Source organism: Arvicanthis niloticus, chromosome 17 (genome assembly GCF_011762505.2).
Source record: "Arvicanthis niloticus isolate mArvNil1 chromosome 17, mArvNil1.pat.X, whole genome shotgun sequence".
NCBI classification, from domain to species: Eukaryota; Metazoa; Chordata; class Mammalia; order Rodentia; family Muridae; genus Arvicanthis; species Arvicanthis niloticus.
Genome location: NC_047674.1, coordinates 27,894,776 through 27,912,530, shown reverse-complemented (window position 1 = coordinate 27,912,530; position 17,755 = coordinate 27,894,776). Strand labels below are relative to the sequence as shown.

The 17,755-nt window shown below is 40.4% G+C and overlaps 1 pseudogene; it reads left to right on the top strand.

Annotated features, from left to right (window-relative positions):
* The first annotated feature begins 2,254 nt into the window (after positions 1-2,254).
* Positions 2,255-2,353, top strand: LOC117722815 (U6 spliceosomal RNA; annotated as a pseudogene).
* Positions 2,354-17,755: the final 15,402 nt, after the last annotated feature.

Genomic DNA, 17,755 nt, shown 5'->3' with positions numbered 1-17,755 from the left:
CTTTGTATAAGCCACCATAATTATAAGTTACAGTCACTTTGTAATGCTCAAACATCCAAGTTACCATGAATGAGGATCTGGTCTCTGTTTCCAAAAGGAAGCTGACATATATATGGAATTAAAAGGGCAGTATGTACCAAGGGAGCACACACAATACAGCATGGAGATCAGGGGAGAAGGCAGCTAAGGGCCGCTTAAGAGTCATGCCCAGCTGCAAACACTAGGATTTCCAAGCTGGGACAGGGATCACATTCCCAAGAAGGGAATGTTCTCTTTTTTCTTTTTACTTGTTTCATTTTGTGGGGTATGCCTTTTTGACTGAGAATTTATATATGCATATATACTATATTTTAATCAAACATACCCCCTATTTCCTTCCCTTTAATTCCTCTTGTATCCCCTGCCTCAGCTTCCAACTCCCAACTTCCTGTACTCTTTTTTTTTTTTTTTTTTAAATGCAGTAAGTCCACTTTGTGCTACTTGTATGTGCATGGCTGTAGATCAGTCTGTTGGAGTTGGAGTAGTCTTTCAAGGGCTGAGTCCCTGAAGAAACCAGACTCCCTTTCCCATTAGCTATCAATTGCTAATAGCCCTTGGTTGGTGAGAGGTGGGATTTGTGCAGCCCTGATCTACCCATGCTGATAGTTTTGCCTTGCTTGATTTGGTGCATGTAACCATAGCTACCGTTGAGTTCATATATGCAATGGCCCTGTCAGATCCAATAAATACTTTTTGCAGAATTTCACTGTCTCTAACTTTCATGATCTTTCCAGCCACTCTTCTGCAGTAGTCTCTGAGTCTGGATAGGAGAACTTGTTATAAATGGCTGGCTGGGTTTCACCCACCAGAATGTCTGATTGTCTAGGTCTCAGGTGTCATGGGAAAGCCCCAATGACAGAGACTACTGGGGGACACAAGGAGAGTCTCTAGCCAGAAGGTTCTACACCTTTCTTCTAATTTTCAGATTGCTTATGATCCCTTTGGTACAATCCTAAGAAGCTATACACCCCCGTTCTGTATAGGTTGACTGTTAGCATTTCAATCAATAGAGGCTGTTTTAGATCCAACTTTATGGATAATGTGAATGTCTTCACCCACCATTATGGGGAAAGTTTACACTTATATAATATGCAAATAGGCTAAATTTTCTTTTTTATTATTTTAGTTGCAGAAAAACTTAACTGTTTATAAAAAATAATAGAGGTCTGGAGAGATGGCTTAGTAATTCAAGAGTACTTACTGCTCTTAACAGTGGACCTGAGTTCAGTTTCTACCCAAATCAGATGACTGACAGCTGCCCATAAGTCCAGTTCTAGGAGCGTCCATTGCCTTGCCTCCAATGTTCAAGTAAACAGACCTACACCCCCACAATTAAAAACAATGAAAAATCTCAAAAATGTGTCCATCTTGCTGCTTCAATTGCCTTTTAGTATATGTTTATGTGTATAGATGTTTGCATGTATGTCTGTGTACCTCAGACGCTGGAAGAGGGTGTCAGACTACAGTTGCAGATGGTTGTAAGCTGCCAGTTAGGTGTTAGGAGTTGAACTGGGGTCCTCTCATCAGCTTACAAATGGAGCACGTTTGCAAATGGTTGTAAACTATATGTGAATTCTGGGAATTGTGTCCTGGTCCTCTGGATGAGCAAGTAAACACTGAACCATTTTACTATCTACACCCCGCCCCTTCAAGTATTATTTATCAACTTAGAGATGTCTGTTCTAACCTCATTTTGCCCATAGGTCATTTCAGAGCAACCCCTAGGACAGTTCTATTCATAAATATTCAGTATTTGTATCCAAATACATCTAATAACTGCACCAAAACCTAACAAAAGTAAATATTTCATCAGGTACTTAATTGTTATGTGTTCTTAGTCATATTTTTATTTGTTTTTAACTGTATGTAAATCATTGTCTAGATGAGTATAGCATCTTGTATGTGACTAATAAATCCCTTTGTTGAAGATAAACATTATTTGTGCACAAATATTTTAGGCTTTGGTCCGTAGAAGCTTGTTTTTGCTGGCTGTTGGTATATGAGACCACTAGCTCTGATACATTTCCTGCGTTTACTGGATTCATCTATTTCTCTTAAGACTGCACCATCTTCATAAGAAATAGCATTTTGTGATTTTTGTGATGAGTCTGGTTATTTATATTGCTAGTAGCTACAGTTAGTAATTTTTCTAGTTCCTTTCAATATAAATATTATTTTGCTTGTTTGTTTTTTGTTTGTTTCTTTGTATGGCTTTGTACTCACTTCAACAGCACATATACTAATATTGGGATGATACAGAGAAAACTGTCATGGCCCCTGCATAATAACATGCAAATTTGTGAATTTTCTTTTTAAGGACGAGGTCTCACTATATAGCTCAGGATGGTCTCAAATTCTCCATCCTTTACTTGAGCCTCCTCTGTGATATAATTGCATGTGTGAACTATCTTGCCTGGCTGAGGTTTTATTAATATTTTTATTTAGTCTTTGAAATTTTTATGTATTTATTCAGTATATTTTGAGCATAGCTATCTGTATGTCTCTTCTTTTTTTTATCTTATTTTAATGACAGAATGGATTGTGAACTTATATTTGATATTCAGGATGACTGGTTTTTTTTTGTTTTTTTGTTTTGTTTTGTTTTTTAATTTCTTTGGTTGGTCCTGAAAATTCTAAATCTACTTTCTCCTGTTCTGAACACCAATGTCATTCCCTGGCCATAAGCATACAGCAAGGCTTAGAATACTACTAAACCCACCATGAATGATGTATGAGCGTAGGGAAGGAGTTACAGCCTTGTTAGTAGACCCTACATTTTGCAGTCTTTGTTACTTTTGCCTGTAAAATGGCACCAGGTTGGTACATTATTTTGTTTGCTTTAGAGTCCTTCAGGATTGCTCCTTAAATTAACTTTTATACTTACATAAAATAGTATCTGTTCTTGGGTCAGTTTTACTAAACAAAACTGAGTCAGCTGAGGAGTTCAAACTTCTCTCCCTCCTCCACTGTTAGCTTCTTTGTCTTTCTAGGTAACTTTAAAAAGTTAATGCGAGGGCCAGGGATGGTGGCACACACCTATAATCCCCACATGTAGGAGGTTAAGGCAGGGGGTTCAAGTTCCAGGCTATCCTGAGCTACCATGAGTTAAAGACTGTCCTTGGAAATGTAAGAACCTGTCTCAAAAAGCCAACATGCACATAAACTAGGTTTCTTTTTATCTCCATTAACAAACACAAGCAAATGTGTTTATGTTGTTGTGCGCACTCCTTGCTGACTTCATGCTCAACGGTAATTCATCTCAGAATATCCCATGACACAAATGAAGGTGTTTTGCATTTTGTTTTAAAAAGTTATGATGAGATAAAATTTAAGTAGACTTGAATAAATTCCTTATCTGAGAGAGCTACATGGATCAATTCTAATCATTCAGTGCTCATCACAACCTCCTTTAGAACTTCCATCACCCCAGAAAGACCCTCCCTACGTCAATTTTGAAAACTGATGGTACATTGTTCTACAGTCTACAGTCAGATGATGTGACTCTGGACCACAAGAAGGGGGACTTGCTGGTGTGGGGATGAGCAGCCTTTTCTAGTACCCTGTTAATTGTTCAAGTAATGGTAAATATTTTTACATCTTTCCTGAATTGCATGTTCTTCCCCCCTAGAATCTTAAACAGAAGGCTAAAAGGTTATGTACATCTGGTCTACCAGATCTCCCAGGCTTTCTGGATTGAAGATCTAGAATGCAATCCACCTTTCTTAGCAGGGTTCCTTGTAGACCACCACAGCTTCCAGCTCCTCTTTAATGAGTTGCTGTCTAGGACTGTTGGCCAGATTTCACTCTGGACTTCCCTTCCGCGATTGCTGTTCCTCTCCCTACCTGGATTTCATTTCCTTCTCTCTTTTGTTTTCCTTCCTTATTTTCTTGAAGAACATCCTTGAGCAACTTCCTCAACAGAGTTCATGAGAAGAAACCTTTACATTAGTCTTTCTGAAAATGTTTACATTAGCCTTTCTGAAAATGTTCCTGTTCATCCTGTATCTCATAACTGGTAGTTTTACTGGGACTATATGATTCTATATAGGCCCGAGTTTCCTTCAGGGTGGCATCATTCTCTAATCAGGGAGTCCTGAATTGAACTGTTTTTTAATTTATTTTATTTATTAATTTATTTAATTTATTTTCTGTCATTTGATTCTTACACCTGTGAGGACATATGTTGATATCTTTCTCTTCCTTGATACTTGAAAGTTTTCCCCATTCTCCTTTCCATTTTTGTTGCTGTGATAAAATACTCTGTCAGAAAGCAACTTAGAGGAAGAAGAGTTTTATTGTAGCTTACAGTTTCAGGTTATATAATCCATGACCTCGGGGATTCAAGGCATCAGGTACGTGAAACAGTTGGTCACATCATACCCACAACCAAGAGCAAAGAAAAGCTTGCTTGCTTTCTTGTTCCTAGCTTGATTTTTCCATTCATACAGTTCAATTCAGGACTCCCTGATTAGAGAATGATGCCACCCACAGTGAGCTGCATCTTTCCACATCAGCTGATTTAAGACAGCCTCCCACAGACATGCCCAACAGATGTGGAAAATCCCTCAAAGAGACCACTTTCTCCAATGATTCTAGGCATGTCAAGTTGGCAGAGCTAATCTTCACAACCCACCCGAGTTATCTAAGATTTCCCTTTTATTGTTGGTGTTCGAAATAATTTTCATTTCATCTAGAATTCAGTTATTGAACTTAAAAGCACATCTTAACTGGCATGAATAGACCCTTTCAACCTATAATCTGATGGAGTTTATTATTCTCTCTGCTACTTTCATTAGCAATTGGGTGATCTGCCTGATGAATGGACTCTTATTTTGCCTTTTTTATTAAAGACTTGTCTCATTTCCTGGAATATCTTCATTGTAACCTCTCTACTGATCTTGTTTTCATTTTGGCAAACACTATTCAAGCTCAGGTAAAGGTTTAAGCATTGACAGAATGGATGCTTCTGACTAATAGCAGCAATGAGAAGTGCCTTAAAAAATACAAATAAGTCTCCATGAAAGGAGGGAGGGTATGCAGGTGAGCTGGAGAGAAGGGTTGCTTATTTGAAAATAGTGTGGCCTAAGGCTAGAAACCTGGAAGCTGATCAGCTGGGAACTAAAGCTGGCACTCTAGCAGTTTCATCCTCACTGGGAAATAAAAACATAGATGATAGGTTTACAGTCTTAGAAAGCTGAGTCTTAGAAATCTTATATTAGAAAAGAAATCCAGTTGCGAAGAACCATGATTTTGTGTTGTTTTCCTCGTGTAACTGCTGACTTATGAGTAGCATGAATTCAAGACCCTAAGAAGATTAAGAAGGGAGATAGAGCTTTGATAGTCTCATGAGTCTGGGAGCCAAATACCCCAGTGGTCTGCTCAGGAAGCAGGATTCTAGAAAAACCACAGACTCCCTGGGAGAAGCTTAGAAGGACTGCACTGATGTAGGATTAGAACCAAACCTGAAAAAGGAGCCATGCCTAAATACTAAAACCCAATTTCAAATCGGATCAACCCAGACCAGACAAAGTGAGCTTCTTCTAACCCTAACTCCTTGCCCGAAAGAAAAATTGATTCTCTGTAGAGAAAGACAACATTAGAAAACCTCCAGTGGTATCTATAATTTTTCCATAATGTTCAATGTGCCATAAAATTATCAGATATCCTCAGGAAGGGATACAAATAATTCAGTAAAATATACTAAAGAACCTATTAGAGATATTGGAGTTACCGTGGGACATTTATGGTTGTGTTCAAGGGAACAAGACTAGAAAGTTCTGTATAAAGCTGGGATCAATGAAACACATTGATGGAAATTTGGTAACAGAAATGATTGATAACATTTTACTTTAGGGCAGTGGTTTTCAGCCTGTGGGTCACAACCCCCTGGGATCAAACAACCCTTTCACAGGAGTCACATATCAGATATTTACATTATGATTCATACATAACAGCAAACTTACAGTTATGAAGTTGCAACAAAAATAATTTATTGTTGGGGAGATACCACAGCATGAAGAACTATATTAAAGGGTTGCCATGTTTGGAAAATTGAGAACCACTACCTCAAGGGCTTTTTATATGCCATCATTCCCTGGTATCTTTTGCAGGTAGTCATGGTGAACCCCCCACCATGTTCTCTAATATCAAGGCAGACAAGTTCCAAAGATAGCAAAACAAACAGACAAAACTTCTGTGCTCTGAGAAATAGAAAGGATTTGGATATAATGGCTCCTTTTTTCAAGAATTATTCCAGGATACATGTGCCAAGATGGCAAATTCACACACCACAGTGACACTGGTGGCAATTCCATCTACAGGGAGAAATTCGAGCATGTCAATTTCATCCTGAAGCATCCTGGTATCATGTCTATGGTAAATGCTGGGTGAAACATTAGTGGTTCAGTTTTTCACCTGCGTTGCAAGTCTCTGTGGGTGGGTGGGTGGGTGGGAAACGTGGTCTTTGGAGAGGTGAAGGAAGACATGAGCATTGTGGAAGCCATGGAGCGTTTGGGTTCGAGACTGGCAAGACCAGCAAGATCTCCATTGCCAATTCTGATCCTTTTGACTTGTGAATATCTTACCCACCAGATCATTCCATAGCTCAGCAGAGCAACCCCCACTCATCTGTGCATAATACTGGATAAGGTCTACTCTCACTGAAGTTCTTTGGGTTCCATATTTAAATTTAGGAATAAAAACAAAAAGTTACTTTAGGGAAGAAAGGTTTGCAAATCTTCTGTCTCATAAAGGGTTAATATGAACTCATGTCTCAGGAAAAAAAACAAAACAAAGGTTTAAAGCATGGAGAAAGTACTTGAGAGATGTCTCCAAAGTATGTATCAATGGCCAAGAATCACAGAAAACATGTTCAAGATCATTAATTGGGCATGCATTAATCCCAAGCCAGCAGAAAATACATTATGGAAGAATGTGGAGGAGTTAGGCCTCTTGTTGATGACAATGCAAAATGTTTTGGCGGGTATAGCTGTCAGGGTGATAACTCCTCAAACAGTAAGCACAGAGTCACCCCTGTGACAGCAATTCCATCCCTGTATGTGTATACCCCAAAGACTAGAAACAAAAGACTCAAATACTCTGAAATATCTGACACACTTCAGGTGTCCATTGTTGGATGGATATATGAACAACATGGAGTAGAATAATTGTCATCTAAGCTAAAGAGTCTCCCTCTATCCTCATAAGATCAGCTGTGCTTGTCTGTAAGAGCCTAGCTAGGCTCCCTCATAGAAGGGTGTGGTTGGGAGGGTTATTTGAAAAGCTTGAGTGTCTAGCTGTTCCTCCCAACCATTCACATGCAAATCTTCACTAATTGCATGTGGCTTTGGGGTTTGAGCACTAGGTACATAGGATGGGGAAGGTTAATTGACAGGCTGCACCTACAGCCATCTGCACTGGTGAAGCCATCATCCATGGTGGGTATAGGCATCTTGGCTGCTTTAAAGTCACCCTTGCCTAATAAACTCATTGATTGTCCAAGGTAACTTTGGTGGAATCAAACTGGTTTGCAGTTGAGGTCTTTTAATGAGGAGATAGATATTTACATATTTCTCCCTCAAATGCCTTGAACAAAACACTGTTCAGCTTTAAAGAGGAAGGAAATTCAAACACATGGAAATGGTGGTGGGGATGGAAGGCAGATAGGGACATGAGGCAAGATGAAGTAAGTAAGCTACAAAATTGCAGTTGCTATGATTTCACTCATATAAGCTCCCTAGCTACTTCAAGTAGAAGTAGAGTTTCCAGAAGCCGAGCAGAGGGTATGGGTGGTTCAGGATTACAATACTGATGGAATCGTGCCCAACAGTGTGAATGTACTTAGCACTCCTGCATAATCTCTCACTAAACCCACAAACATATTTGTGTGCATATATGCACACAGACTGTGCAGGTATTTGTGGTTTTCCTCTTTTGCTTTACCTTGTAAATATAATATCAAGTAATATCCTATTGTACTTAAGTGTTGTTAAATCTGTATTATTGTATTTGTTATTGGGTATTAAAAGAATAACCACTCCTCGTGAGTCTTTGCCACCTATTCTTGGGGAAGAATAGTGTGTTTTGGTTGCATGGAGGACAGTTACATCATGCTAGATGGAAATATGACTTTGTTATTGTCTTGGAAATTAGGTATGGCATAGGGAGGCCTGGTTAGGGTAGCAAGTTGAAAAGGGTTTGCATGTGGTAGTTAATTTTACTGTCAATTCAATGGGATCTGGAATCAAGAGACATGAGCAGAGGTGTACTGTGAGGGCATTGCAGGAAGGAGGAGAGAACTGAGAGGAAGACGACAACTCCTAGAGTAGGCTGCACCTTTAGAGTGGTAACCACACTATAAGGAGGTTCCAGAAACAGCAGTGTTGCTTGCCTGCCTGTCTTCGCTTCTTGCTGGTGATGGAGTCTAGCTTTCGCTTACATCAGTTTGCAACTTCAACATAAGTCAAGGAACAGCACCTCTCCACAAAGCATCCAGGCCTTTAGTGCAGGACTATGACTACTAGGTTACCCAGCTCTCTAGACCAAGTAGCTACCAGTATTTGCCCCTCCTGCGTGGAGACAGCCATTGCAGGACTACTTGCCCTTGTAGGTATAAACTATACCAGTGAATTCCCTTTAATAATATATGTACATCTATTCATTCATTCTGTTTCTCTAGAGAACACTACTTACCATGATGTTGCTCTTAGGGTAAGACATAATAATCAGCTATGTTTTATTGTCTAGGCAGTTTAATGTCTCAATAAGTGCCCCTCCCCCTCCAGATTACCATCAAACGATTCTCTGACCTCTGAGCTTAGACATTCTCCTATTCCCTAAAGATCAGGCCAGAAGAGACTTCTCGTTCCTGAATAGACAAGAGGCTTCGTTCCTACTCAGCATGCAACTTTGGCCACCATCAACCTCTAGATTAAGGGACAGGTTTCAGATGGAAAGCTCAAGACAGGCCAGGAAAAGAAAAATCAGGAGAGTGTGGGAAGGGACCTTCACATCTGGAATCTGGTTAGAGATTTTTTGCTGACTGAATAACAACTACAAAAAACATGGAGACAGTGTTCTATTTTTTGAGGAATACTTCAACAAGACTATTAAAAAAATAGATTAAATGTTATGCTACTTTTTTTGAGTTTCATTTTACCCCTCTCATCTAAACCTAAACAAACCTAAACAAACCTGTAACTATCAGAGTTTCACAACATTATGAACTGTATTTATAGTCAAAGCATACCCTAAAACTTCCCTGTGACCTCTACATACATAAAAAATTCCTTTGACCTTTTTTGACCTGTTTCATCTTAATGCCCTCAATGTATAATATATACATTACCTTGTAAACCACCATCAGCTAAAGGAAAGTTTCTTTAGATAAAAATAAATATACTAAATGTTAAGCTTCGTCTTCATGTGGGTCCCGAACAACTGGAGTGGGGGCTATCCCAAAAGTTGTTGCCTGTCCATGGGATATGTTCTTCTAGCTGGGTTGCCTTGTCTGGCCTTAGTGGGAGAGGAAGCACCTAGCCTTGAAGAGACTTGAAATGCCAAGGTAAGGGGATACCCAGGGGGTATCCATCCGCTCAGAGGAGAAAAGATGGGGGGGTGGGGTAAAGATAGTGGGAGGGAATGACCAGGAGAGGAGCAGTGAGTGGGCTGTAAATAAGTAAAAAAAAAATTAAATAAATAAAAAATAAACATACTAATACATTTTTAGTTAATCTTCAAAATCTTCAAACCATTTAACATCAAAAGGTACCAACATCGTGTACTTAAGAGTCAACATAGCTGTTGTTGACTCCTCTTCAAAGCAACTTTCATGAATATCTCCAGGTCATATAACAGGAAATTTCTCAGCAGAAACTTTAAAAGCCAGGAGGGCTTGGAACAATATTGTTCGAACTGAAAAACAATAACTGCTGGCCAAGTTTACTATATCTGACAAAACTATCATAATTAAAAGATAAATAAAATCACCTCACAATGAGAGAAAACTAAAGAAATTAATAACCACTAAAAAGATACTTGAAGTATTCGAGTACTGAAGAGGAAGAGGGATATATCATCAGGCTATGGAAAAGAAGTAACTCTAAGTAGTAGTTATGCAAAAAAGAAATAGGAAAATATCTGTCTTAGTTGCTTTTTAATTGTTGAGACAAAGTACCATGACCAAGGCAACTTTAAAAGAAAGCATTTTATTTGGGCTCACAGTTCCAGAGTTAGAGTCCATGACTATCATGGCAGGAAGTATGGGCACAGGCAGGCAGACTGGGAGGGGGAGCAGTAGCTGAGCGCTCACATCTTAGTCCTCAGCATGAGGCAGAGAAGGAGAGAGCTAACTGGGAGTGATGCTGCCTTTTGAAACTCAAAAGCCCACCCCCCAGAGACACACCTCCTCCAACAAGGTCACACCTCCTAATCCTTCCCAAACAGTTCTACCAACTAGAGGCCATGCATTCAGACATATGAACCTATGGGAGCCATTCTCATTCGAAACACATTTCTAAACTGCAAAATGACAGAAATTAACATACGTTATTCAAAAATAATTTTGAGTAGTGATGAACTCAATCCTATAATCAAAAGGCACAGACTATCCAGTTGGATTTTAAAAAACAATATTCAGTTCTTTTTTGCCTCTAAGAAAAGCATAACTTTGGGGTAAAATCATGGAAAGGGGTATTCTAAATAAATGGACCTAGGAAGCAAATAGATGTTGTTCTAATATCTAACAAAGTAGTCTTCAAACCAAAATTAGAAGAGAAGAATATCACAGCATGCTGAATATAAGTAACTCATAAGGAAGCAATGTGTCTAGAGGATCTTACTTATGCACTGTTATTGGTTACTGTTGCAGGCCAGCTTGGCAGGGCGTAGATACTGTTTCTCACTAGGAGACAAATCTCTGAGCATGTCTAAAGGATTTCCTAAAATTGATTTATTAACATGAGAATACCCACCCAAACTCCTGAGCCAAATCAAAATGAGTCCAGGTCCACTGATACAAACATTAAGTATTTAGGTGTAATGGTGCCCCAAAGCCCCAGGATGTGGCATCATTTCCTGGATCACATAAACTACATCCGTATGTTTTCCAATGACATCTTCATGACTCCATTCTTTTCAGGGGAAAGAAAACTGACTAGGATCCAGAATTTCACACAAGGTAGCCAGCTCACTTACTTCCTTATTGACTCACATGTCCAGGCCTTTGCTACATGCAAGAGGAGAGCCGTGGGCCCTCCTTATTGAGGACAAATATGGGTCACCAGATGTGTATCTGTGACCCAAATCTAAGCTGAGGGAGATACCCTGCAGGAGGACATCCATCTAAAACAATGGTCCTCACCACTGCTGCATGAAACAGAGGGGCCATGGAGAAGCCCTGCCCTTATTGAGATGTGCAATGTTGCATCAGAGCCTGCAAGGATCCAGCTGTTCTCACCTGCCTGGCTGAAAGCTGCTTTCTTTCCCCATAGGTGTTGACTTGGGGCCTTAACTGAGGTTTAAATAATCCTTATTATTTTTTTAATCAGGTGCACGTGATGAATGCATGACTCTGTCTTCTACAGTGTTGGCTGGAGGCAGGGTGGTGGGAGACCATCTTGGTATTTACCTCATAAATACTCCAAAAATGTCTTAGAACCCATGAAGAAGGCTGGGTGGACAACAGGAGACACTTCCTGCTTCTTGCTGAGGATAGCCCTCAACTGCCATTCTTAGTTTGTTTTTCAAGAAAATTATGAGTCAAACTTCATAATCCCAGCAAAGGCATCAAGCCCAGTGGTTAGATTGACTTCCTTCCTCTTTCCATAGTCATTGTCTGGCTTTGATTTTACTAACCCTAGCTTCTTACCTCCTTGGGTAAACCACTTCAGAAACATGTTAGGAGCAGCGTCTCCATATCTCTGAGACTTGAACCACCTTCGACATTTAGCGTGGCTGCCCATACAGAGTCAACAGCACAGTCACTATAAACTTCCCAGCTCCTGGAATTGTCACAATATTTCTACATGGGTTTTCAGTGGGAAGAAAGCATTTGGTATTAAAAAAAAGTAGTCGTCAACATTTTTGCTACGTCCTGGTAAAACTGGTGATGGAAAGAGTACAGGAGGGGGAGGGCAAAGAAGGGGGACATGACGGAAGGGGAGGAGAGGAGAGAAGTAGGGAGGGAAGGGGAGGAGAAGGAGGAAAAGAGGAGTGGGGAGAGGAGGACAAGAAAGGAGAGAAGAAATGAAAGGGACTGGAAGGGGGAGGGAGGGGAGGAGAGGAAGACGGGGGAGGGGAGGAAAAGGAGAGGGGAGAGTCACCTTGAGGAAATGATGAACTTTATACTTCCGTTTTGCAGGAGAGAAACCTTCCTCTACAGAATAGGTCAGACTGACTTTATCTTGAAACGTGAGTTCATTAGCAAAAGGTCCTCAGGTTGTTCCTCCTGTCCCCTGGCTATGTTTCCACACATAGCACACGTAGCATACATACCAAACTGTTCTCTGGAAATGTCTTCGTTGACCTTTAAGACAATGCCAAGAAACCATGACTGATGGGAGTGGGGAAGCAGAAAGAGAAGGACAGTTCAGTGAGGTATTGGCCACAAACCCACAGTCCCTTCCTGTAGATGTTCTGAGTCACTTAATCTCTTTTCCCAGGGTGGATTTAATCTCTTTTCCTAAATTAGACATGATATCAAAAAAAAGAAAGGAAGGAAGGAAAAAAGAAAAAGAAAGACATCTATATGCCAAGGATATTATACTAGTTAAGTAAGCATGGCAGAATCTTACAAACCAAGCCTAAATTATAAACATTATTTTAAAACAACAACAACAACAAAAAGCAGACCTGCGGGTTTTTGATGATGTTTTAAATACTGGCAAGTTTGGAATAATAAAACTTTATTCATTTATTTATTTTGTATTAGATAACATTTAAAATTCTTTAGATAGAAGTATTGAAACAAAAGAATTGCAAATAGAAATTTATTACAAATTTTAAAGTAAGCTAAATACAAAAGAAGTATAAATAATTCACCTCTCAAAAAGATTCTAATTTGAAGGAAGGCAGGGTGAGCACTAAGGGATACAGGGAGGTGGAAATCTGAGCGGGATAGAACATGACTCACCAGACCTCTGGATGGAATGATGCTCTGCCAGAGAGAAAGCACTCAGTCCCTGAGTCTGTGGCTCTTTATGACAGAAGTGACAGCAAACTAACACTGTCCTTCCTGCTTCAACATTACCTCATTCCATGTTTGTGTTCTCTGCCCAGTTTAGTCCCTGTGCCCCTTTTGGGGGGGGAGGGTCACCTATCAGATATATACATTACAGTTTGTAAAAGTAGCAAAATTGCAGTTATGAATTACAGGTATAGCAATGGAAATAGTTTTATGGTTGGGGTCATCACAGCATGAGGAACTGTATTAAAGGGTCACAGTACTCGGAAGGTTGAGAACCCCTGCTCTAGATGTTGTGATTGGGTGGCCAGGCCATGGAAGAGGAGTGTCAGTTGAGTTCCAAGGCTAGCAGATAGGTCTGGTGCTACGGCAGGACAGAAGACTGACTCACCAGTTCCTCCATACGGATGCTCAGTGATCAGGACATGGCCTACAAGTCCAGAGAATAGGATAAGCAGGTAAAACATCTCCTATTCTCGTCCAGAAAAACAAGCCTTAATGATCTCTCTTTTCAGTCTCCTCAAGACTCACTGCTTCTGGGAAATCCTCCTCCAGTCACTTCACATGGAGTTCCCTGAGTAGCTGAAACTTCCAGTGCTGGGACATGATGCCAAAGGCATCAGGAACAGCAAGACAGCTCTGTGCAAGACTCATGGTGCTTATGAAAAGCAGGTTTGGAAGAACCTTAGAGCAAGCACAAGGTCGTAGACCTGTCAGGACAGAGAAGCCAGGCTTCCTGGGGGGGGGGGGGGGGGGAGTCTGGCCATAAATGCTTTTCCATTTCCCTTCTCACAATAAATGGGCCTCTCTTGAGTTCCTGCCATGGAGGGAACAGTGATGTCACTTAGGGAAGAAGCACTTCAGAACTCTGGAAACTCTGTCCTCAGATGTCTGAAGGAAAAGCCAGTCACAAGGGATCAGGGGTGGACAGGAAGTCTGCAGGTTGCCATAGAAATGCCGTCTCCTCCATTTATGCTGCTAACTTCTGTGAGGTCACTGTGGTTTATGGCTAAGCTGACTTCAGGATAGTGACACCTTCAGTGGACTGGTTCCTCCTACATCCAGAAAGCGTCCTACGGACTTTCCCATGGGTTATTCTTAGGGTATTTTTAATCAATTCTAACTATGTCAAGTTGGCATAAAAATTAGCCAGCGCACATACCTAAGGTTCCATAGACAGGAAGTGGTGAAACTGATATTCCAAGTCAGTCTGGCTGCTTTTAAACTACTATTCATGCTCTCTCTCTCTCTCTTGAATTGGTCTGTGATGATTTACCTATCTGATGTGTTAGTGCCACTAACCACTCACCAAACAATAGAAGAGAGGGCTGAAAAGATGGCCCAGTGATTAGGAATGCTTGCTGCTCTTGGTGGTGGACCCAACTTGGGTTCTCAGCATCCATCTAGACAGCTCTTAACTGCTTGTGACTCCATCTCCAGGAGACCTGACACCCTCCTATGGAGTTTGTACATACAGGCTGTGCACACACATTTGCAAACATTAATATTTTTTTAGATAAAGAAAAATCGAATGACCCCTTCATCTACAGTACAAAACAAACCAAATGTAAAAATACTCAAATAAAAATCAAAGAAAATCTAAGGAGTCATGTTTTATGCTTGTGATGGGAGAGACGTTTTAATCCGAGTCAATAAATCTGAAGGGTATTATATATTAGCAGAGACAATTGTGTCTATTTATACATGTGTCTCTGAATATCAAATTATACTAGAAATGAAGCTATCAACTTTCCATTGCTGCAATAAAATACCCAAGACAATCAACTTAAAAAGTAGAAAAGTTTACTTGTCTTCATGGTTTTGGAGGATGCAGCCCATGAATGGTCTTGTGTTTGTCCTTTGCTTTGCGGCGAGGCAACATGTCATCATGAGTTTATGACAGAGGCAGCTGCTCACCTCATGGCCAGGAATGGAAGAAAGGGGAAGCAGAAGGAGCCTCAGCATCCTGACCTTGACCACAGGAAGAAGCTCCATCTGCAAACAGCTCCTCCGACCTCATAGGCCAAGGTCTCAGTCCTACACCCAAGGCCTTTGTCTGACACATGAACAAGCCATAGCAGAAGTCAAGGGGTAATGATCAGATGGAGGGAGAAGATTTTAATGCATATTGAAATCTTGCTAAAACTTACAAAAGTTAAGAAAACAACCAAAACATCTAGAAAAGTTAGTTAATTACATAAGTAATCCATATTCACAAAACCAACTTAAAAGGCTGCAAAGTTATGGACAACTATAAGAAATTATTCACAGTTATGGAGGTGCAGATTAGAATATTCAACTTATGAAAATTAAGATGAAGATACCCTTTTACTGAGAGGAATTTGGGGAAAGTCATCATATGCTATTGGAATTATGAATAGTGTAGCCCTTTTTTTGGAAATCAATATGGCAATGACTGTTGAAAAAAATACGAAAGTATGAAATCAACAAATCACCCCTCTGTGGGTGCATGGTAAAGAATATATGTGTGACTGCATGGCCAGACCTAGAAGATGTTCTGTTAAACAAAATAAGCCAGCTACAAACAATGTCACATGAACTGGTCGGGGCAAAGTAGAGGAGCCAGGGATATGGCTCTGTGGGAGGGTAAGAGTGGTTGTTAGGCAAGTGTGAAGACTGAAGTTTGGGGGCTGGAGAGATGGCTAGCAGTTAAGAGCATTGACTGCTCTTCCAGAGATCTTGAGTTCAGTTCCCAGCAACCACATGGTGGCTCACAATCATCTGTAATGGAACCTGACACCGTCTTCTGATTGTCTGAGGCAAGTGTATCTGAAAAAGTCCATTTTAATGAGAAAACCTTATTAAAATGGGCTTTTTCAGATACACTGAATCTGAAAAATCTGAATGAGGATGGTCCCCATAATCTCAGGCATTTGAACACTTGCTTGGCAGTTGATGGTTCTGCTTGGGGAGGTTGAAGAGGTGTGGCCTTGCTGGACGAAGGCTGTCACTGCTGGGGAAGGCTCTGAGGTTAAGAGGTTAAAGCCTTGAGCCACTTCCAGTGTGCCTACTCGGCTTTGTGCTTATAGTTGAGGATGCGAGCTTCCTGCTTCCACAACCTACCTGCTACACTTCCCCACAGTGATGGATTCTTTATTCCTTTGGGATCATAAACCCTTCTCTAAGTTGCCTTGGTTATGGTGTTCCATCACATCAATAGAAAAGTAACCAGTGTACAGTGACTAGTGACAGAAAAAGATACTTAGTATCTTTTTCCTCTGGCCTTTGAATGGGTGTCATGGGCACATACATGCACACACACACCCACACATACCACCCCAACCCCTACCTAGTAATACAATACAAATGTTAGAGGAGAACCGTGGTTACTGGGGCTGAGGTAGTCACATGGAGAGGTGTTGGTAAGGGTAGCCTTCAGTTAGAAGTATCTTCTTCGGTAAGGGTATTCCTTCAGTTAGAAGGAATAAATAATATGTCTTCTGTCTACAAAGTGATCATGGCTAACAACAACCTATGGTGTCTTTGAAAATTGCCAAGAAAATGAAGTGTTTTCACCATGAGCCACTGGCAAGTAACATGAGGTGATACATATGTTAATTAGTTCAGTGGTATGGCCACCCACAATGGGTACATATTTTTAAACAGCACAGTATATACAATATATATTTGTTAATAAAAATTATTAATTTGACAACTTTTTAGGGTAATAACATCTGGTTAATCTAGATAGACATTATGTTTTCCTTACTAACATGTAACTTTTGGTTATTTGACTTTGGCAAAAGAGTTCATCTGTAGCTGGAAGGTCTGGATCTGTCTTCTGTAGGACTCAGTGTGTATCTCTGGATCTCAGTGTGTGTGTCTGGGTTTCAGCATGCGTCTCTGGGGTTTTCAGTCAGACGAGGTGGCTGGAAGGTAGCTTGGTGTCCCAGGCAGGTTCCAGGAGGTGGTTTTGTCTCTGCTGGACTTGTGGGAGCACCTATAGGATAATTACTACAGGAAAGCAGCACCCCAGCAGGGGGACATCTGCAAAGGGTGTGTAGCAAGCATTAGGCTACTTGGGAGCAAACACATCATTGTGCATAGGATCGTTGAGATCCTAGAAAAACAAAGGTGTTTGAGGACATTTAGTCTTAGAAGGCACCTTTGAGTCTGTTTTGGATGGCTGAGGAAGAAAAACATCATGTTAATTATGTATCTGGGGTAGGCAGCAACAGTTTGTCTGTAAAAGGAAACTAGTTGTTCATTAAGAGCTGAAAAATGTTGATCAGCATGCTGATTTAACCCGTGGAAGTAGATTAGATGACTTTTGAACCTTGAAGAAATTTTAAAAGTTGAGAAAAAATGTTGGACATATATTACGAGTGTTAGGGAGAAAAGGAAACATTTAAGCATAAACAAGAAAATTTTCTGGTTAAAAAGCACAAATACTGTTGTTTTAGGTGTTCCTGTTAGGGAGAAAAGGAAACGTTTAAATTTTTTGGTTGAAAAACAGGAACATTGTTGCAGGTCTTCCTGTTAGGGAGAAGAAGCCTTAATGGCGGGTTTAGAAGC